The sequence below is a fragment of the Monodelphis domestica genome, chromosome 1 (assembly GCF_027887165.1).
Source record: "Monodelphis domestica isolate mMonDom1 chromosome 1, mMonDom1.pri, whole genome shotgun sequence".
In the NCBI taxonomy this organism is placed as follows: Eukaryota; Metazoa; Chordata; class Mammalia; order Didelphimorphia; family Didelphidae; genus Monodelphis; species Monodelphis domestica.
Genome location: NC_077227.1, coordinates 426,226,303 through 426,251,056, shown reverse-complemented (window position 1 = coordinate 426,251,056; position 24,754 = coordinate 426,226,303). Strand labels below are relative to the sequence as shown.

Here is a 24,754-nt window from a genome sequence, read left to right as displayed (position 1 = left end):
AGTACTCACAGCTAAATAGTATCAGTATAAAACAAATATCAAGTACTACCAAAGTTAATTTACACATTAAGCACTATATTAAACTTCCAAAGGGATACTTTTTTGTAGAGCTAGACAAAATAATAACAAAATACATTTGGAAGAACAAAAGATCTAGAATATAATGGGAAATGATGGGGGGAAAGGAAGAATGAAGGTCAAATAACACTTTTAGATTTCAAACTATATTATAAAGTTGGCAGTCATCAACACCATTTGGTAATGGGTTTTTTAAAATGTAGATCATTGGAAAAGACTAGAAGGAAGAAAAGTAAATAGTTTCAGTTTTTGATAAACCCCAAAACATCAGTTACCTAGGAAAGAACTATTTATTTGAACAGAATGGCTAGGGAACAGTGGAAAGTATTTTGGCAGAAATTAGGCATCTACCATGTGCCAGGTACTGTGCTAGGCCCTCAGGTGACAAGTGATCCTACTCAAAGTAAACTTAAATTTGAACGAGGGAGATAAGTACATATACAAATATATATATATATATATATATATATATATATATATATATCATAAGTGTGAAGTTGATAATTACAAATTATACAAAATAATTAAATAAAATTTAGTAGATTGAGAAAGAGGACATGAGCAGTTGGAGAGGGGATCAAGAAAGGCTTCATTCAAAAGGCAGTGTCTGAGTCTTATCTTAAAGGAAAAGAAGGACCCTATAAGGTGCAAGAAGTAAGGGGAGAGATGCCAAGCATGGTGGGGTGACCAGTGAGAAGTGACAGAGAGACCAGTTTAACCATCACAGAGTGTATGTATGGGAAATGATGCCCAATGTGCCTGGAAAGGTACACTGGAGCCAGATTGTGTATTACATAAAATCTTAAAGGCAGGGGAGAGATTAATACCATCTAGTATATCCTATAATGCCAGGTATAATAATTTTTTGAGTTTTAAAGGATTTAAAGGTAGGATTTCAAAAGATAGAGTTATGGGAAGATGGGATTCTAAGAGTAGAGAACATTATGAGTTTCCATTCAAAGACCATATACCAGAATAGCAAATAGCCTGGCTTGGCCAGAAAATAGCTTGGAGATAAAATCATAGCAAATCCAAAATGTTAAGCCCAGAAGTTTGAGCCATCCTCACAAAGCTCCTAACCCCCCTCCTCGAAAAAAGAAGGGTATTCTACTTCAACTTCAGTTTCATATTTTGTGAAAAGTTTTTACATTGGGGAGAGAGAGGTGGAAAGGAATTTTCATTGATAGCCTCATATTGTGGTCATTATTTTGTTCTACTCACCCATGTGGAAAACATCTTCACACAACATTGTGTTTCAAATTAGTTACAACCTCCAAGTGTAAAGCAAAATGCCAAACACAAACCAACAAAATAAATGTCTTGGTTAAGGTACAGGTAAATATATTAAAAAAAAAAAAAGCCTAGGTATGCTGTAATGGGAAATGCAAAAAAAAATCCCAAAATTTGTTAGCTTTATCTATCTTTAGACCCCTAATATTCGACAAAGATACATGATTTACAAGCAGGTTTAAAGGTACGAATTTTTAAAATTCTAATTCAGAATTCTGTTTTTAAGGCCATGAACAAGTCTATTAACACCTAAAATAAGCCATTTGCTAGCTTTCAAGGAAGAAAAAACAAATTTCCCAAAATTAATAACTCAATTTCAAGAAATATCCAACTAAAAAAGAAGTTATTCCATTGCTTCATTCAGAATAGGGGTTCTTGACCTTTTTGTTTGTTTAATGAACTCTATCTATATAAAGTTTTTATGGACCTCTTCTCAGAATAATGTTTTATAAATGTAGAAAATAAAACACATAGGATACAAAGAAAATTATGTTGAAATAAAATTGTCAGAATATTTAAAAAAGTAATTCACCAGACTCTTGTTCCCTACCCCAGGTTAAGAACCCTTGATTTAGAAGATGATTGGGTTTTATTTTCCAAAAGAAACAATGTTTGGAAAGATAATGATCCTGGGTACTGTATTTCAAGAAATAATGAAATTCCCCCTATATTAGAATCAGAAGAAAAGAGGGACTTAAAAGAGAGGGTGATACTGGGGAAAGAATAGTCACAGACAAAAACTGGCTGATCCCAAGGGAGGAATTTAAAAGGAAAAAAAGAAAAGAATTAGAATAGGGGAGTGGCTGTCAGTTGGGGAATGCCTGAACAAATGATGGTATATGAAAATCATATAAGAAAAGTCTAAAAGAAACAGATTACATACTTTTCACATATATTTTTCATGAGTACAGAATAAATTCTAAGACAAAAAAGGAATAGAGGATATTACAAAAGATAAAATAGATAATTTTGTTTATAAGAAATTGAAAAGCTTTTTTTACAAATAAAATTGATGCATCAAAGATAAGAAGGGAAGTTGTTGGATGGGTGTGTGTGTGTGTGTGTGTGTGTGTGTGTGTGTGTGTGTGTGTGTGTGTGTGTGTGTGAAGTAAAAACGTTATCCCCAATCTACAGAGGGCATGGAAACTAAGCAAATTGTCCAGTAATTTGGCCAGTAAATGTTAGTGCTGCAACTTGAACTCATCTCTTCTGATTCCTAGTCTGGTGTCCTTTTTACTACTTTGTGGTACTGCCTTTCAACTAGTTTTACAGTGGTTTTTAAATAGACTCCCGGCTACTTTGATTTTATCCCTTAAAATAGAGATTTTTAGATCTCGAAAGGACTTTAGAGAGCTCTTAATCTAATCTTAGCATAGGGTATATGAACTTGTTTTAAAAAATATTTTGATAATTATTTCAGCATAATGGGGCTTCTTGTAATTCTATGGGTTTTTAAAGATAGGTTTTAAAACATTATTTTGAGAAGAATGTTCTAGTATGTTTCATGAGACTGCAGAAGGGGTCCTTGACACAAAAACAGTTAAGAACTTCTGACCTGGTCCAGTCTCCATTTTCATACGAATAAACTGAGAAGTGAAATGACAGTCCAGAGTACTGGAGCTAATTAGTGACCCAAACAGGACTATAATCTGGATTTCTTGGCTCTGTGTTCATTTTTTTTTAAACTCTTACCTTCCATCTTGGAATTAATGCTGAATGTTGGTTTAAAGCAGAAGAGCAGTAAGGGCTTAGAGAATGGGGGGGGGGGGGTTCTGACTTGCTAGGAAGTTAGGAAGTTTTTGAAATCTAATTTGAAATCAAAATTGAACCCAAGACCTCTCCCTGTTCTAGCCCTAGCTCTCCACCCATTGAGCCATCCCTTTGTCTATTTTTTTTATACCAGTCTTGATTCCTGATGGGGGTGAAAGGAGTGGAAGACATTACCTTTTCACTTATGGGTAATCTACACTGTATTCAACACAGATGTACCCAGAGTTTATTCTAATCTGCAGAACCTCTCTCATGGTTATTTTGGGGTGATACTAATGAAGAACTTTTATCCAAGAATTATTTTACAGTTCCATAGGATTCCAGAGCAGGAGGTGGGGATCTTAAGAGATCATTTTAGAATATAAATATGAAAAATTTGGATCTTTGAAAATAGATCTCAAAACTGTGGAATTCTGGCTTTGGGACAAATTTTGTTTTTATTAAAACAGATCACTGAATTCACACATTTTATTAATACCTTTTAAACATTGATATGGATGGTGATAAAGGGCTGTTTAGTTATCTTTTCTATTCTTTGTGTTCCCCAGGGGTGGTTAGAGAACTTGCCATTTGCCAATTGCTGGGTTTTATAATGTTCTTTAATAAGAAAGTGAGTGAGCCAGCTGCTCTTCTTTCTCAAATACACTGAGCTCCAGAGCCCTCAAATCCCAATTAGTAATTAAAAGCCTCAGAATGACCTTGAATCTAACCGAACCACAAAAGCTGTCTTCAAGTAAATTTATCACATTTGTTCATTGCAAGAGGTTAGATAGAATGCTACACTGTTTGCTGAAACATTAAGCATTAGCCTTGAGTGAACATTGAAGATCAGAAATCATTAATAAGAGGTACTATTAAAGTGTAAAAAAGGTACCCACAATCTGATGCAAACAGAATTCAATTTATCTTTAGTATTTAAAATATATACTTACAAAAGATTTAAAGTTGTATGGAATTAATTTTTTAGATGACTCTAAATTTTGACCCTATTGGGACTTATTGTGAATGTCTTATTTTTTTCACCTCCCAGTTTAATGTTTTGACAACTATAGATAATAAGGAAATAAATATTTCATAGTTAATTAGGTTTAAATTTCTTTTTGGCGGTTGCTCAGCAGATACTTTACAGGTTTCATAACTAAAAACTACCAAAAAGTCAAATCACATAAAAGAAGAAACATTTAAATGTCTCTGGACTTCAGTTTCCTTATCAGTCATAAGGTTCTACCCAGCTTCAAGATTAAATGTTCTATGGTTCCCACCATCTACAGTATTCATAAGACACTTATTACTTAGCATAGTATATTATTGAGCATAGTATATATTTCATTAGGGTGTATATCTGGGGAATTAAAAAAAATTAAACAGAATTGTCTTAACATACATTCATGAGATATTTTTATTTATCAAACCAAAGAAACTATCACTTAGCTAAACTTAAAAGAATAACCAAACAAATTTTAAAAACTAAGACATAAAATACCAATTTTGAGGGAGAGACAGTTTCAGTATGCCTTGGCACACCTTATTCACATGGGCCATGTGGTGTGGAGCAAGTCATTTAATTGCTTTATGTTTCATTTTCTCTCTCAATTGTAAAATTATAGGGAATTGGACTAACTGGTGACTTTTGAAGTCTCAGCTCTAGATCTGTGATCCTATCATTTAATTCTGTGAAGTTGACAGTGAAATCTGGGTGTTAAAAAACCAAACAGGGCTCCCTTTGGGGGCTAACCATCACTGTATGTTCAATAATAACTTCTTATTAAATCTGAATGAGGTTTTGGTTGCCTTTTTTTTTTAATTTTTGAAAGATATCCAGTCAGATATCACCAGTGGAGAAGTTAATCTCTAAAATCACATTTATTATGTCCTAAAATGGAATCACTATTATTGCCATTAACATATGACTATGTTAAAGTATAGTCATTTAGTATAAAAATTTTAAATCTCTTCTTTAACATTTCTTTGAATTTCTGTTTTGCACAAATAATTTTTACTATTTCTATGAGTGTTGTGATATAAGGCAAAGAATATTATATTTCAAGCCAGGACATCTGGGTTTGAGTATTTATTCATTTATAACTGTATATTTTGCATCTCAGAGCCTGTTTCCTCATCTGTAAAATGGGAATTATAATTGTGAAGAAAACACTTTGCAAATCATAAAATATAATATAAATGTAAGCTGTTTTTGCTATCAGGAAGTATAATATGACAAGTTTCATATAGAGTTTTAAAAAAGCATCTTTGAGTATTTTAAAGGGAGGAAACCGTATATGAACAAATAATTTGGAAGAACTTGTCTTTAAGCATTCATTTTATACTATTTACTTTACTATTGACCCACAAAGGATTTATTACATTTATGACACTAAAGAATATGTGTTATCTTGCATTGCAACATACAAACCTGACTCTTATACCAACAATTTCAAGGCTTCTATTATCAGATAGGAGTTCAAGGTATTCTCTAGGTAATTGAGCACATACTTCTGGTAACTAGAACTTCTGGTAATGAGTAATTCTAGTTTCGTAAAATAGAATCCTAGAATGTTAACCCTATAAAGGGATCTTGGTACATAGAATTTTTCAGGGTTTGAAGGGATCTTAGAGACTACAAAGTTAGTTACTGGCAGATCTAGTACTAGAATCTGTATCTCTGGAATCCCATTTGAGTGTTCTTTTCTGTCTTCTTAGGTTTACTTAACCTGTTATAAAATGGCAACAACTCTCCTATATATAACCTCTGACTGGTTTCCCTGCAGGTTAGAAGGTGCAGAATGGTGTGGTGGAAAACTGTTTCACTGGGAAAAGAATAAGCTTGTGTTGTGTACCTGGCTATGCCTTGGACAGACCACAAAATACCAGGTTTTTTCCCTCATCTGTAAAATAAAGTCAGATTAGATGATCATCAGAGTCTCTTCCAGCTCTAATAGTCAAGGCATTTGTTTGTTTTAAGGTTCCTTGTAGTTCTAAGATTCTTTTTTCTATGGCATACACTTCCATGTTCCATCACTTTTCTGAAATGTGATCATTTTAGGTTCATCTGCATTAAAAATGCATTTTTAGGTTTTGTACTTTAAAGATGAGGCTATTTTCTTTATTGAACTTTTTTCTTAATGCATGGGTTATTAAAATTCCAGAAGTTGTAAATGTTACTGTAGTTTTGTTATCTCCTATTTCTCTGCATAGCATCTATTAGAATAATTGTAACAGCATTCTAAACACTCCCTTTGACTCTTGACTTGATAATGTTGTAAAAGAGTTTAAAAAAACACTGAGTTTTTAGGACTAGCAGTTTCTGAAACAGATGTTATCTCAAGTGTAATAAAAATCAAGGAAGCAGCCTTTTTATTACCTTCTGCTCATCTTTTCCCAATCACATTTAGAATGAATTAACTGTTTACTATGCTACATTTGGTAATGAATGGGGACCATGATAATCTGGTAGAACTATGTCAGATTATGGAATCTAATTTATATTATAGTTTGAATTATTAAAATGCCTCCCCCTAATTTTAGATAGAAGTTGACTTATAATTTTACCTTTTAATTTTTAATTGAAAATGGTTTTAATAGTAATCAGTTTTAGTTTTTAGAAAAATGTTAGTAACAATGAAGAATATTTTCCATTACTGTGTGCCTTATGACAAAATTGCTTCTCTTCAATGCAACTGAAATTATTCCATTGTGTTTATAGTTTTGCTAATTATCTGCCTGAAGTTAATCATTAAAAATTAGATTCTTGTTGATTTTTATTATATTCCAATTTATTTTTATTGGACTTATTACAGTCAGGGTAGTGGTATTGTTTTTTCCTGAGCTTAAAATGAAAAGTTCTTTTATAGGTTGAATGGAGAAAACAGGAAGACAGCTTCTCTGATGAGTTTTCAGATAGATCAAAGAAAACAACTAGAAGTGGGCCTTAATATTCTCTTGTAAATAGAAACACTGAATATCAGAGCTGGAAGGTACCTTACATCATAGGATATTTTATAAGTTACATAGCTGTTTTAAGTTTATAATGTGCCTTATCCACAAGAGCCGTATGAAGTAGATAATACAAGTGTTATTCTTATTTTATAGATAAGGAAGTAGAAGTGCAGAGGTAGAAGGACTTGGGGTCACACGGTTAATAAGTGTCAGAACCTGAATTTCAAACCAGGTTTCTCTTGAAGCCAAGTTTAGAGTTCTTCTCACTGCATACATGGGCTATAGAACATTAGAACAAGATGAGACCTTTAAGATCACTTAATTCAATTTTCTCATTTTACAACTGAGGCTTAGAGAAGGGAAAGAGGACATTGCCCAAGATCAGACAATGCATGTGAGTGTAAAAGGGAGGAAGCCTTGAACCTAAGTCTACAGCACCAGCCCTTTCTCTGAATAATCATAGAACAGATATGTAGGTTTTGCCTTTTCCCCTTGCAATTTTAAACAGATCATTGGATGTCAACCAACTTGATTAGGACAAATGGATGTAACTAAAAAACTGACTTTGTTCTTTGCACACAGTAGGCACTTAATATTTTTTATAGAACTAGAAAGTGAGGGATTAATTCTTACTGAACTACACTGAGACAATATATTTTCTCTGTAGTTTATGATTATTTTTACCTTTAAATATTTTCCCATGGAAATGTTTACTATTAGAAAGAAATTGAAGAAAGTTTGTCATTAAAATTCATGAGTATAATATTGGGAGAGACCTAAATGATTAGGATAGCTTGTAGAACTCTCATGCTTTTGGGTCTATAACATGTCTAAATAGGAAATTCATTAGAATTTATAGCACAATCTTAGAGCATAGCATCGAACTAAAAGAAAAGAATTCTGAGTTTAAATCCTGGTTCACTATTTGTTTGACCTTGGACCCTGAATTTCCTGATTTATAAAATTAGGTGGTCTTTCTACATGATTTCTAAGGTCCTTTTCAATTCTATCCTGATACTGCTATTTGACATCTTTGTGACTTTTGCTAAGTCCCTTCCCTCTTTGTGCTTGTTTCTTTATCTGAAAAGAATACTGCCCTGTCTTTCATGTTATCCACTAAGTAACAAACTTTGTCTTATAGGTAGTTGTTGGCAGGTTACCTTTTTAAAAAAATTTTTTTAAACACAAAATAATACCAGTTTTTCTGCTTAAAAGCATTCAATATATCCCTGATTCTTATGGAAATAACATTAAGGATCTATGAAGGTAGGTATACTAATATTTCAGCCATATCTGCTTCTACTTACTCCCCCTTTATTTTGTGCTTCAACCAAAAAGGGTTACTTTCTATCTGTTTACAAGATTCTTCTGCCTCTATGCCTTTGTTAATATTGTTCCTTTGCCTTCTATAGTCATTTTTCTCTTTCAAATAGTCAATTAACATTTATTAAGTGCCTACTGTGGATTCCTATACATCTTTTAAAATCATGAATACTTTCTTCCAGAAAGTATACCAGCATTTCTATTGCCCAGTCTGCACAATAACTTTTCCTTCCCTCAGAGTTTATATTAGTACTTTGTACCCCTATTTTTGTGTGCTATAGTTATCTGTAAGTATTATATTCCTCTTCTAGATTGGTACACTGTATACAATTAAAATTTACTTATTATCACCTAACACTATGTACTATATATAGTAGGCACTTAAATGCTGAATTGAATTCTTAATCCAACATTCTGATCTGCAGTACGTTCTAAATGATTTAATGGATATTGAATTGAATATTTTGTGGCAAATTTAGTGGGAAGGAAGCTAATGAAATTTCTTTTCTGCTCAATGTTCTGTAACCATATAAACCTGAAGGAATATTTAATAATTGTTAAATTCAACAGTTCATTTAATAAGTTCCTATTACATAGAAGAAACTGTGCTAAGAGGGTACTTCATGATTTGATAAACCTTTTTAGGGAATCTTTAAAGTCTGAAGTTGAAGTGTTTTTCTGATTAAACAAGTCTAGTGATATAAAAAAAAATGAAGTTTCATTTACAATGGGTATCTTGTTTAATATTCATTTATCAAGTTTTTAAAAGTGGCCTATGTGTTTATTACCTTAAATGAAACTGATAAAACCTCAGTAATCCTTAGTGGGTAAAAGATAATTTTTCTTTGAAAGAGAAATTTATTTACTACTTGTTTGATTTCATCAATGTATATTTTGTTAGGGTAATACTATCTCAATATTACAAGGATATATGTTTTTATTAGGGTCGGCATTCCTTCTACTGATGCTAATTGGTCCCTGAAATTCATTCATCTCTTGATGTGCCCTTTTGGTGATGGGTCTTTCAGTGATTAGCAAGGCATTGATCCTTTTCAACAAATGTAGTCCATTGCTAAGTCTGTCTTCCAAATTCTTTTCAGCTTGTTTGGACTAGTAGAGCTAGGTTTTATTCTATCCTGTTATATTTTGAAGATGCTTAGCATCTAGGAACTTGGGGAGAGTAATTAAAGATAGGCAAATGCCTTTTAGAATAATAATTATAACTTATATAGTACTTTAAAGTCTATAAAACCTTTTTGCTAGAGTCAGAATTTCCTTAATGATAGAAGCAATAATTGAAAATGTTTAAAAATAAGACCTTCATCTTCAGCTGCATAAAGATCAAGTGCATGAGATCTTTGAAAATTGTAAGATCTAGAAAAGAAAGGTGTCCATCTGCTGAAAAGTGGCTAAAGAAATTGTGGTAAATTAATATAATGGAAAATTATCATGTGATAATAAGTAACAAATATGGTGAAGTCAGAGAAACCTTGAAGGATTTATACAAACTGATGCAGTTGGTCAAGTGACCACAGTAATATAAGGGAAAACAAAGTTTTTTGAACTGTGATCATTTGTGGCTTCAAGGAACAGTTGAGGAAGTATGGCTTTGGCAGAGGGCTAGAATATGGGGCATTTTTAGACATAGGCCATTTATTGATTTATTTTGATCCATGGTACTTATTTGTTTAAAGGGAGGGCATCTTCTATTGGGGGAAGTTGGTGAGTGTTGATGGAGATGCAGAAAGAAAAGAATTTCAGTAAAATATTAAATATGCAGAAGATGAAAATTGAAGAGGAGATGGAAACAAAGGAGGAGATTTTGTTACTATCAGGTTAAATTTAATACATAGTTAAAAGAAAATCCATACTGCATGTAATGGAAACCTATGGTTTCATATACATTTCTCCTTTTAGTTGTTTGTTGAAATGTTCACAGTAGATTATTTAAGTTTATAATAAAAAAAGAAAATGAAAACTCAAGGCAGAAAATGAAATCGAGATTTGACTTTTTACTTAGAATGTTATTCCATTTTATGGGTTTTTAACTTTTTCTGTGTTATGATCTTTTTGAAAGTTCGATGAAACCTATACACTCTTCCCAAAATAACATTTAAAAAATAAATTTTAAAATAAACTACATCATACACACCTCTACCCCTCTACCCCCATTCCCCCAGCATACTTTGGTTTATTGTCCTTCACAGATATAGAGCTTTTTTTTTTTTTAAATGTAATGGAACGTTTGTGGCAATCCTGCATTGACCAAGTCTATCAGCACCATTTTTTCAACAGCAAGTGCTCATGCTATGTCTCTTGTCACATTTTGATAATTCTTGTAATGTTTTGAGCTTTTTTATTATAATTGCTTCATGATGTCTGATCAGTGGTCTTTGATATTACTATTATAATTGTTTGGGGCATCATGAACCATGCCCTTATAAGGTGGCAAACTTAACTGCTAGATATTGGGACTGTTGACTGCTTTACCCACCCCTGTCTCTTTCTCCCTCTTCTGACCTCTGTCTTCCCTCAGACACAGTAGCATTGAAAAATATTACATAAACTTGGTTGATAAAGCAGCTGCAGGGTTTGAGAGGATTGACTCTTAATTTTGAAAGTTCTGTTGTATGTTCTGGAAAACCAAAAAAATTATGATTTGCTTTATTGCAATATTCACTTTCTTGTGGTGGTCTGCAAGGTTTGAAATCTGCAATATCTCTGAGATATGCTTGTATGCTCAAGTAATTGATATCAGAGTTTAGGCAAGTTTCATCCCCTTTCTGGGTCTCTACTTCCTTATGTATAAAATGCAGATTCCATGATCTCTAAATAATTATGTTCTAAGGGGAAATGTGAATGGAAAGGAGGGACTTAGGGCCAAGAGCTTGTCAGAGTTGAGTAGGGGGAGATCATTTTGAGCCAGGTCAGATTTAGGGAGAGTATCAGGGAAAGGAAGATTAATGGAGCAATTATAGTTTTGCAGATTTAAAACTGGAACAACCTTGTCATTGTTATAGATAAGGAAGCTAAGACTCTGATAAGTGAAATGATTTACCTAAGACCAAAGAGTGATTATACCAAGATGGAAGAGAGCAGAGAATAACTAGTGTCCCAGTTGTCTTGAATAGTGGAGTATGGTTAATGGAGTATGGTGGGCCTTGAATGTCAGACTCAATTTAGATTTTATTCCAAAGGCATTGTGAATTGCAGCAGTAGTTTGTGTTTCAAATAGAAATTTGAGAAGATTATGTGGAGAAAACTGGGCTTTCTACCATTAGTCTTTCTACTCTCCAATTCATCCTTTATATATATGTACATACATATATATATACATCATATATGATTGCCCAAATAGCATTTATAATGCATAAGACTATGTATGTCATTTCTTTGCTTTTATTAAAAGAAAAGTGTCCCCCCTTTTGCCATTAGGATAAAATGAACATTTGGTCTGGCATTTAGATTTGTGGGTGTCCACCTTCCCTGGTCTCCTTCCTTCACTTCCTCTATTTCAAAATTGTCCTAGCATCTTTTGTACCTACTCTTTGTACCTATCATATTCTATCATATCTCATACATGTTTGTGTTCTTATAGTATTTACCCTATTAGTTGAATACTTGAGGTCAAAGACTCATCTTTACATTAGTACCAAGGATTAGTAGGCACTTAATATAGTTTTGCAAAATCGAATTGAACAGGCTTTTCACCTCTTGCTGTCTAGCTGAGAAACTTGTGAGTTTCTCTTTCTTGACTTGGTGCCTCCATTATCTTATTTTTCTGAGCAATGGTCTCATTCAGTGGCAGAAGAATGATGCTCCAGGTTAGGCCACAGTTTCAAGGGGAAAAAATTCTTATTCTGCTGTAGACTTGTGCTGATACTTATTTGTATCTAGAAGAGATTTTAAAGATCATCTGGTCATCTGCTTCATTTATTCTTTCCTCCCTTTTTAATTGAGACCTATGGAGATGAAAATGATTTATCTGAGATAACCCAATAGAACATAGTTTTGAATCCAAGTTCTTTGACTCCAGATTCATAATCACAGGCTGCTTCTGAGAAGATTCACAATGAGCAATAAGAAAGAAAGGCAGTCTTAACATTTTTATTTTTAAAGTGATTAATCTAATTCCTTTCATGTAATAAACCTGGAGGAAATTGCAGGGAGGAGGGGAGATGCCCCAGACTGTACTGTAAGATGGCTAGAATGTAAAGCTTATCAAAGAGATGGCTAACTGAACAATGGTCTTCCACCCAGGGAGCCCAAACCCTAAAACTCTTGCTCAATATCCTTTTAAATTCCATGGTGAAAAGAAAGGAGAACTAGAAGCTAACATTCCACCCCCTTGGTTGGAAATGGCAGTTAGTAAGGGTCAGGAGGTCTTTTGCTCTTCTTCAGGGGCTTGTAGAATATAAGACCCAGTCTTCACATGGGAGAAATCTTTATAATGTAGTATAGTTTTTTGGTTTCATAGTGGAAGCTCCCAGTTGAAAGAGTAGGACCCAGAAGTCCAGGATTTGATCCTGATTATGCCTTCCTTCTGGCTTTATCTAAGTTTCAGATTTTTCCTGTAAAAATGGAAATATGTTGTGGTAGAGTACTGGCAGGGGACAGCTAGGTGGCTCAGAACACCAGTCCTGGACTTAGGAGGCCCTGGGTTCAAATGTAGCCTTAGATACTTCCTAGCTGTGTGATCCTGAGCAAGTCACTTAACTCCATTTACCTAGCTCTTGCCCTTCTGTTTTAGAGTTTAGGAGAGAAAGAAAGTTTGAAGGGGGGGAGGGGGGAGGAAGCAAGCACTGGCCTTGAAGTGAGAAACCTTGGATTTGATTCCAGGTTCCATATGTACTAGCTTAGTGTGACCCTGGCCTAGTCATTCTCCTTCTTTAGAACTTATTTTTCCATCTGTAAAATAAGGATAATACTTGAGTTACCCTGGGGGTAGGATCAAATGAGATAATGCATGTGTAAAGCCTTTGTAAACCTCAAAGTGCTATCTGAGTGTGAGCTATTATTACTTTAAAGGGAGAATTGTAATTTAAATTTGTTTGGGGGTAGGGTGAGCCTGGGAGAGTGTCTGTAGCTGTTAATAAACATGCCTGAGTCATTTACTACTTTGGTCCTGTCATCTGAAGCCTGAATGGTTGACCCAAGGTCAATTTTCACATGAATGGGGCTGCTTCATAGAGAAGGAAACATCTTAATGATAGCACTGAGTGATGGCTTAATAAGGCCCCTATGCCACATGTGTGCCTGGCTTAGAAGAGTAATACCACAGCTTTTTCAAAACAGTTATATATTTGAATCAAGAAAATGTTTCCTAAAATAAAAATTATTTAGAAAATAATTTGAATGAATTAACAAAGAAGCCTTCCAAATTGTTAAATAGATAATGCTTTAGTAAAGGTATCACAAATGGAGAACAATTTTTTTGTTTTATTTATTTGTTTGTTTGTTAAACCCTTACCTTCTGCCTTAGAATCAATATGTGTTGGTTCTAAGGCCTAAGAGTGGTAAGGGCTAGGCAGTGAGGGGTTAATTGACTTGCCAGAGTCACACAGCTAGGAAGTATCTGAGGTTAGATTTGAACCCAGGACCTCCCCTCTCTAGGCCTGGCTCTCAATCCACTGTGCTTACTTCCTAGAGAGCAATTCTTAAGTTTTCTAATTTGTTGAAAAGAGTAGGTTTGATGAAGTGACTTCCAAGGCCATCTTGGCTTAACATCTTAACTTCTAGCATTCTGTATTCTAAGAATCCTTCCAGTTTGGGCATTCTGTGTTCAGAGGTTTCCCTCCTAAATTGAGACTCTCCCCAGGTTTGTAGCATTCACAAACTCTGTATGATCCCGGGGCCTAGGCAAATCTCTTTGGGTATAATACTACTTCTTTTGAGGATCAATTAAGATCACAGATGTAGTGCTTTGTAAGTAATAAAACTACATTTCTAAAATGTACCATTCTGTCAAGGCTTCCATTGCATTATTGGAAGTAGACTGCTGTGTTAATCTTATACACTGTAATGGCATTGTGGAAATAAATATTATGAATTAGCATTGATACTAATATTAATAATGAATCATGCATTCTTTGTTCTGAGGTCTGTTCCCATTCCAACCTGCAATTCTTGGCATGCTTTAGCTTCAAGTAATAGAGGAAGGGTCCTTGATATAATTTGATTGATCATTCGTTTTTAAACAGGAGGATATCACTTGCTAGGCCTCACCTAGGTAATATAGTGGCAGTGCTGGAACTGAAATCCAGGTTTTCTGCCTTCTAGCGTAGTACTCCTACACTGTGGCTGCTTCCTCGCTTACCATTTTTATTCTTTGACTATTTTGTAACCTATCTCAGTTGATATTGGGTTAACTTCCTTTGTTTAAATGTTTTGGCTCATACTTTGGTATCAGGATAAATGGATGGATCACTAGTAGGCAAAAGTAACCATGAAAGGTTAAAGAGAAAGGCATTTGGTTAGCAATATAAGAGGAAAGGGAGAAGTATAAGAAAAGTCTGGAAAAGTGGGTTGGAACTAGATAGTGAGGGCCTTAGTTGCCATATTTCAGAACTTCTACTCTGTTCTGTAGGCTTCTGAAGGCCATTTACTTGAAAAAGGGATTAGAATTGTTCTTGACCCCACAAAGCAGAGTTGGGGGTGGGGGAGGCTAAGAGGTAGGAGTTTAGGTTAGAGAGAGACAGGGAGAAAGTTGTAAAGGGAATGGGCTACTTAGGGAGGTATAGTGAAGTAAAAGATCACTTGTCAGGGATGTAAAAATGATCATCTAACACCGTTCATAGGTGTTAGATTAGATGCTGCCTGGCTTCCCTATCAGCTGCTAAATTTTTTTTTTTGCCATGTTGTTCTAAAGCCTGTGTTCTTGCTCTACTTTTCACTTGCTAATTTGTAGCTGTGTTTTTCTGGGCTGAGTCCAGGCAGAACTTGAACACTAGGTTGTTTTTGTTTGTTTACTCCAAATTCACTGCTATTACCAATCAGTCAACAAAATTTTTAAAGTGCCTTCTATGTGTAAGACACTACACTGGAAGTTCAGAACACAGAGACCAAAATAAATTGGCTTTTGTCCTTGACAAGTTTATATTCCATCACTCCTAATAAACCTGAGTTTATTGGATGTGGTGATGGTAGAAGAAAAGCAAATAGAAATTTCATTGGGTATATCTTGACTCGAAGAAATCTTTCCATCCTTGATATATTTTATAGTATCAGGATTTAGTATTGGGTCTTGAAGTGACCTTAGATAATCTAGTCTGACCTCATTTTATTAAGGAGGAAACTGAGGCCCCAAGAGGTTAGGTGGTTTGCCCAGGGCCAATACAGTTAGTAAGTAGCTGGAGCAAGATCTGAAGCCCAAGGTCCTCTAACTTTAAATCCAATGTTCTTCTCACTGTGGTATGCTGCCCCAGATCTTCGTGTCGGTGTTATTATAATCTTTTTTAAATCTATTTTTGGGATTATTTCATAGTCATGAGTTTATGTTGCCTGGCTATAGTATATTATCAACAGTGCCTTGTGAATAAAAAATAGTGTAAAAGATTTTATCCAAGACAGAATTTAGAGCTGGCAGGGAGCATAGGTATCATCTAGTACAACTCTTTTATTTTTCATGATGAGGAAAGTGAGGCCTAGCAAGCATAAGTGATTTACCTGAGGTAAATTACTGTTAGTGGCAGCAGAATTTGTATTCTGTCCAGACTGAATAAATTCAAGGTTCTTTCCACTGCACAACACCACTTTTTAACATATATGACAGGAAAAGATGTAGCATTAGCTCTAGAGTCTGAATGGTTATCTACAAAGCATTAAAATATAAAACTATACAGTATATTAAGTATTTACTTTGTGCCATACACATAATACTCAGGACTTGGAGAAAAAAAAATGAAAAACTATAAAATCTATCATTATCTTTTAAGGAGCTTATATTATGTTGAAGGGATGTGATATGCACCACAGAAAGAGACATCTTAAGTCTTCTAGGGAAATTTGAAGAAGGAAAGAGAAGTTTTAGTTGTGGGAGGTCAATGATTGAATGAATGAAAAAACATTTATTAAATGATAATTTTGTGCTAATCACTGGAGAGGTTAAACAAAAAAGCAAAATAGTCCTAGCTCTCAAGGAACTCTGTTTCTTAATGGGGGGAGACAATAAATATAGGCAGTTCTAGGTGCAAGTCAGGTGATAAAGTCCCAGTGATTCTAGAGTGCATTAACAAAACAGATGGCTGTGCAGCATTATACCATTTTATAATGTCTTAAGACTTTGGTATAAAAAACTTTACCCAATCTTGAATATTTGGGATATTTTGTGGATACAGATGAGGCCAAGGTATTGAGTGCTTTCAGGGCCCATTATAGTTCTCATTTCCACAACAAGTTGTTTCTCTGGACAGTGGTGGTATCTGTAGTCTGAGAGGTATTGCTATCCCCTGGGGCTCTTGGGGATTATTTACCCCTCTGTGGTAGTTGGTCAGCAGTTAGTGGTGAGAATGGCAGCTGAAAGGATTGTTGTTCTTTATGCTGGCTTTGAGGGGCAGGCTGGAAGCAGTGGCAGTGGTCTGGGGAATACCACTATTCCTGGACTCTTGAAGTCCAGAATTCTTTTCACCCCACCTCCCAACCCCTTTCCCACCTTGGGTATCTTTCTCAACATGATCATGGAATGCTTTACAAAATGGGTGGTATCTCAGCTAGATCTGGAAGGAAGGATTTTAATTTACCAATAAAAGCCTTCCTGAATGAATGGAGACTGGAGAGAACAGGATAATCAATTAAACCAGCAATCTCCAAATGCCAGGCACTATGCTAAGTACCAGTGATAGAAAGGAGAACAAAAATAATTCCTGCCTGAAAGGAACTTACATTCTAATTGTGGGGGGGGGGGGAAGAGAACAATATGTACCTTCAAGATATGGAGTAGATGGTACTTCCAGGAAAGGCCTGCTACAGAATTTGACTTTTGAGCTAAGTATTGAAGTAAGCCAGAGATTCTACTAAGCTGAGATGAGGTGCAAGAGCATGCCAGGCATGGAGGACAGTCAGTGCAAAGATATGGAAACCCAACTGGTAGACCAAAATGGAACAGTGTGTTGAGGGGAGTAATGTATTAGAAGGCTGGAAACATATGAAAGGTTGTGAAGAGTTTTAGATGCCAGATGGAGTTTATATTTGATCCTAGCAATATTGAAGGGCCATTAGAGTTTATTAAGTGGCTGGTGAGATTGAGGATGTCAGGTTCAGATCTATACTTTGGGAATATCACTTTGGCAGCTGTGTGGTAAATGAATTGGAGAAATTTAAGGCAGGGAGTCCAATTAGCAAGGTATTGTTATAACTCAGACTACTGGTTCTTCAGTTAACAAGCATTTGTTAAGCACATATTAGTACCAATTATGCACTATTCTAAGTGTTGGGAATATAAAGAAAAAGCAAAAATATTGTCCCTGCCCTCAGAGTTTACATTTTAAAAGAAGAGATGACATGTAACAAAGTGTGGTAATTAAGAAACAGGAGAAGGTTTGTAGAGAAAGAGTATAAGATTTGGCATTGATTGGATAAGATTGGGAAGAAACTTCTTAGTCATATTTGGCTGAAGTGGAGAATGTATGAGGAGAGGAATAATGTGAAATAAGATTGGAAAGGTAGGGGGGCAGCTGGGTGACTCAGTGGATTGAGAGCCAGGCCTAGAGACCAGAGGTCCTAGGTTCAAATATGGCCTTAGACACCTCCCAGCTGTGTGACCCTGGGCAAGTCACTTGACCCCCATTGCCTAGCCCTTACCACTCTTCTGCCTTGGAGCCAATACACAGTATTGATTCTAAGACAGAAGGTAAGGGTTTAAAAAAAAAAAGATTGGAAAGGTAGGTTGGAACCAGATTATAGATAGCCTTAAATGCCAGGCTGAGGATATAGTATATCCTGGAGGCTATAGGGAGGGACTGGGCTTGTTTTAGTAGGCTATTGACCTAGGAGACTTCTAGCACTTTGGGTAAATTCATGGAGGTTCTCTGGAAGGGTCTGCATTATAGCCAAAAATCTTCATGAGATGAAAAAATGTATAGGGACCACTGCACTAGCGGAGGGAATCTCCACACTAATGAGATCATGGATCTTTTGACATATTGAAATGTGATTAATTAGTTTTACTTCAGCTTTGAAATTCTCCTGGGTTAAAATATTATAGAGACAGTATTTCTTTGTTGTACTACAATTGATTTCTGAAGGTGGCCAAAGGGAGATGATTATATAGGGTTTTATTTACTCCAGGACTAGGATGCAGGAAAGGCTTGTATCTAAAACTTTTTCTACTAAAGGCTTACTGAAAATGTCTCTTCCTTATATAGAGTTTTGAGGTTTACATAATACTTTGTTCATTATAGTTTTGTGAAAAAAAGGTGGTTAAAAGGATTGTTATCTCCATTTTAGAAGTTAACTGTGGCTTTCCAGCAAGTGATTTGTCTTGGACCACAGTGCCTAAGTAGGTGTCAGAACTAGGTGTTCTGATTTTATGTCTTTCTGTGGTACCAAATGGGAAAACCATTTTATGTGGGATATTTTTGAATTGAATAGAGAGGGTGATTTGTTGGTCACTTGGGACTTTTCTTCTAAAATTGTTGTGTCAGCTTTTGGCTAATGGATTTTCAGTGTGTTGGGTTCATCTCTTCTGGCAAACCATCTGTTTAGGATGATAAGGAGAAAAGCCCCTAATCTAACAAGTAGGGAAATTTTCTTGACTGAGCACTTTTGGCCCATAAGCATTTTGTTGGTATCCAGTGGTTCTGCATCATTCTGCTTGTTTTATTTGTTGCTACTGCTACTTCTTATCATTAATGCAAAATGCTTTAGGTTTTATAAAATACTTTCCCCACAGCTGCCAAATGAGGTAGATATTATAGGTCTTTGTTTCTGTTTCACTTGTAAAGGAAATGTGCAGTTCCATGGTTAGTTGTTAGATTTAGGATCCCAACTCATGTCTTCTGACCCTTAAGTTCTTTTTTTTACTGAGGTTTTCTTAAAGGAAAATCATAGAAAAACAGAATTGGAAGAGACTTTAGAGGACTGCATAATGTAGTGGAAATAATATTGCATTTCGGGCTTGAGATGGGGAAAAGAATGTAAATGACATTCTGAGACACTTTTCTTGAAGTAACTAATTACAATGATTTTGTCCTTCCCTGATGAGATTTATACTTGGAATTTAAGTTGTGGAAATACTTCTTTAGACATCTCTAGACACCTGAAATCCTTGGACCCATATTGAATAATATATAGCTTCTGAATAGACCCAGTTTTATCTAAGTAAGGACTTTAATAGCTAGTTGCCATGTGAATGCCAGTTTTACTGATTAATAATTAATTTGGTGTAGTGGAAGAAGCATTGAATTAGGAATCTGGAAACTTGAATTTAGTACTGGCTCTGCCAATAACTTTGGGGCAAATCAATCTGCTTCTCTGGGTTCCCAGTTTTCTCATGTGTAAATGAGTAGGCCTGAGCAAGATGACCCTTCTCAGGTCTAACATTCTGTGGTCTACATGACAATTGCATTTTGAAACTTTATAATTTTTATGCCATATTTGAAATTTCTAGAACTTCTATTAAGAAGCAACATTAAAACCTCCTACCTCCTTTTCAAAGAGAGAAGAGATATAATGTAAATGCAAAAATGTCATAGGTTTAACTGCCTTCCTAGCTTACTGAAATCAGTACCTCTTTCTTGGTATAAAGAAAAACATTAATGATTTCCATCTTCTCCACCCCAGGCCCTCCATCACTATGTCTCCTGGTTTTGTTGCTCGAGGCTTGTTGCTATGCACAATTTAGCACTTTGGGTCTGCTCTTAATAAAAATTTGAAATGAGATCCTTCATCTTAGACTGACTTTTCTGCCTGGAACCTGTTTTCAAGGCTGTGGCTACAAAATTCGTAGGCCTTGCAAACTGAAGAGGGATGTGGGTTGGTGAGGTAACAGTGATTAATGTTTCTATAGAAATGAAGGCCCTTCTCAGAGAAAGGCCTCGAAAAGCTGAGCAAGTCAGTGGCACATAATAGCGAACAGAATGGAGAAGCCTCTTGCTTTTGCCCACAATCCTTCCAGTTGAGAAGATTGCATTAGGAAAAAAAACACATAAGTGTTCTCAACAAAAAAGGACATCTTGTTTTTGTCAAGGCTTTCAAAACATGTGACCTTGACATTTGTAGGTGGTAGAAGAAAAAAACGTGGCTTGAAGCTCTGCCAGGCTGCTCCTTGGGTCTCTGTATTTAAAAGCATTTTCTGATCTTTTTCAAGTGCTGTTTGTCAGGTTGGCTAATGGAAAACAAAAGTTAATACCATTAAGAGTCATTCCACTCACTGAAGACTAGTAGGAAGCAGATGGGAATTTAATTCAGCAGAGATTAAGCAAAAGTTTTTAAATGCCTACTATGTGCAAGGAAGGCCTTATATTCAGGATGGGGATGAAATGAAACCTCAGGTATTATACTTTAATAGCAGGGATAACTTTAAATACATTGATAACTGATATTAGGGCAAAAGCAGAAGACCTGAGTCTCAGACATGATTCTGATAATTCTTAGCTATTTAGTAAACCATGTCACTTTATGTAGGATCATAAGATTTAGCACTGGAAGAGATTTTTCAGAATCTTACTGATCCCCTTCATTTTACAGATGAGGAGATAAGGGCTCAGGATAGTTAAGTGATTTTTATCAAAGTCAGTAACTCAATAAATAGAATACCTTATACCTCAGTCCTTTGACTAGAAATCTAGTGCTCTTTTCACTTCACTAAGCTATCTCACCAACTAACTCCCTCTCCTAAACCAATAAATTAAACTAAACCTCCAGTATTTCAGGAGAGAGAGAAAGAGAGAAACCAAGTGGTTAGGATCCTTTGAAGGAGCCAAAGATAATATTTAGGACTTTTGTCTTTACAGAGGAGGGAGTAGATGCTGTGAGGAGAGAGACTTGGTTAGAGAAATTAAATAAGTTTTCCACCAAATGAGAAAATGCTTGTAAAAAGTGCTTAGCACAGTGCCTGGTACATAGTAGGTGTTTTATAAATGCTTATTCTCTTCCCATCCCTTCTCATCCCTGGATGTTAGAGATGGTGTAGGGGACATTCTTGTTCAGAGCAGGTTGGACTAAGGAGATAATGTTATGTGGGGAAAGCTCTGGATTTGGCCTTGTGAAACTTGGGTCTGAATTTTGATTGCAACTTTCTAGCTGTGCAACCATGGGCAAGTCACTTAACCTTTTGGGCCCTCAGTTTCTTCAATTGTAAAGGGTTTAGAGTAAATCTTGAAAATTCCTTCTAGTCTAAATCCTATGGTCCATAGATGATCTTTCAGACCCCAAATTATATGATTCTTAACTCCAGTTCCATGATGAATTAATTCTAGTAAAGATGACCTGACAAGCTCTTGAAAAGGCAAACAAAGGGATTAGATTGGGGGGGAGGGGGGGAACCTTCTTAACCTCGTTCCCACCCACAGACCTGTTCCAAGTTAGTGAAATTCTTCACCTAAGCTGCTCACTAGAACAAAGGCTCTCTCTCTCAGGGAGGCCAAACACAAAGTTGTTCCCATCATATTAGTGGGTTTGAGATGATTTTGCATGTGTATATAAGTTGACTCCAGGGAGTCCACAGTTAAATTCTTATCTTTCTTAAGAGTTCAGCTGATTGTGAGTCAGGTGTCTTCCTTTTGTTATTCCACTCTTTCAGTTTTGAGGTTAAACTTTTTTCTAGCCAAAAACTTGAACCCACCCCCCACCCCTACCCCCAAGGTTAGTTTTGGTGGAGAGGGTTCAGTACATTTTTTTCTACGAACTCTTGAATTTTGATAATTGGCTACAACTGGGAACTGAGATTGTTGTGGGGCTGAAAGAAAAAAAAAAGGTGTGTCTGTGAACCATAATATTGTAAGAATTGGAGGGGCTCGTGGACTAGAGAAATACACTTTTAAGACACTTATTGCCAGTCTCTCTGAGCTTTAACATTCACTGATATTACAAGGATCTCATTCCAGCTCTAATACTGCATGGTTGTTTGACCAGTTTAGAGCCATCAGGCAATGTACTTTTTGAGACTTTAGTTGTCCTCATCTGTAGATGAAGGGATTGGATTAATTATTAAATGCTCAGATCTGACTAACTAATGCTTAGATCTATGTAATTTCCTAAAGCATAAAAAGTCCCTTAGCCTAGCATTAAGGGACCCTTCTCAGTTTGGGTCTAATCTCTTTAAACCATACTTTATGCTACTTTTTGTATTCTCTGTTCCAACCAAAGTAGACTATTAGTTCTTACCCAAATTTTTTTTATCATATTCTGCCTTCCTGGATTTTCTCAGATGATTCTTGGAACTTGGTACACATTCCCTCCTTAATTAATCAACAGTTATTAAGTAAATGCCTTCTAGGGAGGCAGGTACCATGCTAGGTCCTTCAGATTCAAAGACTAGTGAAACATGCATACACACACACACACACAGAGTAATCTTTTAGGGAAAAGCATCTCTCTTAAAATCCTATTCATTGGAGCAACCAGGTAGCATAATGGATAGAGTGCTAGGCTTGGAGTTGGGAGAACCTGTTCAAAGCTGTGTGACCCTAGGCAAGTCATTTAATCCTAGTTGTCTTTGTCTACCTGTTCCCTGTCTCATCCTCCTTTGAAGTATAGTTATTTGTGTACAAGTCATATGTTTTAGACCATAAACGTTTCATTCTTGTGGTTTAGTATCCTGCATGCTTTTTTTTTTTTTTGACCTGACCACCTATTTTATTGGTATAGGGAATTTCCTTTCTGGAAACTTTCTCTACTAATGTAGATTGGCATCTGCTCTGAAACTTAAGTCTTAAGAGAATTGTTAGGAAAATCAAGAGCTCAAGAGATTTGTCCAGGGTCACAGTCAGTATGTCAGGGATAGGTCTTGAACCCTGATCTGAAGATCTTCTTAACTCCCGTTTTATCAATTTTACCACATTGCCTCTGTCACTAACTGTTCAGTATTCTAGGCAAACAAAGTTGTAGTTAACAGAGTAGTTGGTGGAGAAAAATCGCGGTATTCCCATGTTTTCCCTTCATATAATTTTGGGACACTTGTGCTCTTGTTGCCTTCTTGAGTTGAAGAAAGAAATCAAGAAAGAGATCATTTAAGACCGCTTTGTGATTAAGATTCCAATTTGTGATCCTTAATTAATTTAGAAAAATTTTCCATGGTTACGTTATTCATGTTCCTTCCCTTCTCTTCTCCCTTCCCCCTCCTGTGGCCAATGAGCAATTCCACTGGGTTTTACATGTATCATTGATCAAGACCTATTTCCATATTATTGATAGTTGCAATAGAGTGATTAGGCACTCACATTCTAATGGGGGAAGACAGTACATAAAAGGATGCTGAAGGTGGAGTGGGAAGGTACCTACCTACACAGGGACATGGTGAAGGAAAGTCAGAATGAAAGTGAGCATAGTTGACCTATGGAGGTTCCAGGATAAACTGACCAATTAGCAGAAGGGGCTGCAGGGATTTTCCTGGTGAGAAGGTTATTGGGACATGGTGGAGAAAGAAGTCTGGAGAATCAGGAGTAGGATTCATTTCCTGAGAGGAATGAAGGGGCATAGCCTCTTAGCGTTACAATCTAAAAAGGTTCATCCTAGGCAGAGCTGAGAGAACAGCCAGGAGCAGGGTCTTTGATATATAAAATGTTATCTCTTGAAGAAATCTTAAAGTGTATAATCTGAGGAAGACAGAGATAGCTGAAAGGGACATTTAAGGACTATAGTCTATTCACTTCAGATTAAACTGGAGGCCAGAAAAGAGGAGCTTATGGTCATAACAATGACTTACTGATAAAACTGGGATCAGAATCTACGTTGTCTGATTCAGTCATTTAGCTGTCTCCTAGGACCAAAAATAAATAACACCTTCAATATAAAAACAAAAAATAAAACATAGTGTGGCTATGCCCTCCCGGTAGTGTCTATAGTCAGAATCATCTGAACAACTCTTTATCCTCAATATGTTGACTTAAAAGGGACATGACACTCTATGAAATCTATTACAGGAAAATAATGAATTTTATATTATAATCTCTACAACTAGTCACAGGAGTAGAAGTCATTGACCTTTATTTTTACTTGCCCAGTGGTCTAAGAACTGTGTAGCTGAGGTAGATTCTGCTTTGGACTTAAAAAAAGACTTCAGAAACCAGAGCATTGAAGTTAGAATGAAAATTATAGTAAATGAAAACCCTATGTCACCACCACTTGGTGGCCATGTAGTCAAGAATTTGTGGATACTGAATTGTATTAGGATCTGCCTTGGTGTTGTAAAAATCACAGT

The 24,754-nt window shown here is 35.7% G+C and overlaps 1 protein-coding gene across 5 annotated transcripts in view; it reads left to right on the top strand.

Annotated features, from left to right (window-relative positions):
• NR6A1 (nuclear receptor subfamily 6 group A member 1) overlaps window positions 1–24,754 on the top strand; it is a 261,882-nt gene that overhangs the window by 17,633 nt on the left and 219,495 nt on the right. The window lies entirely within an intron of this gene.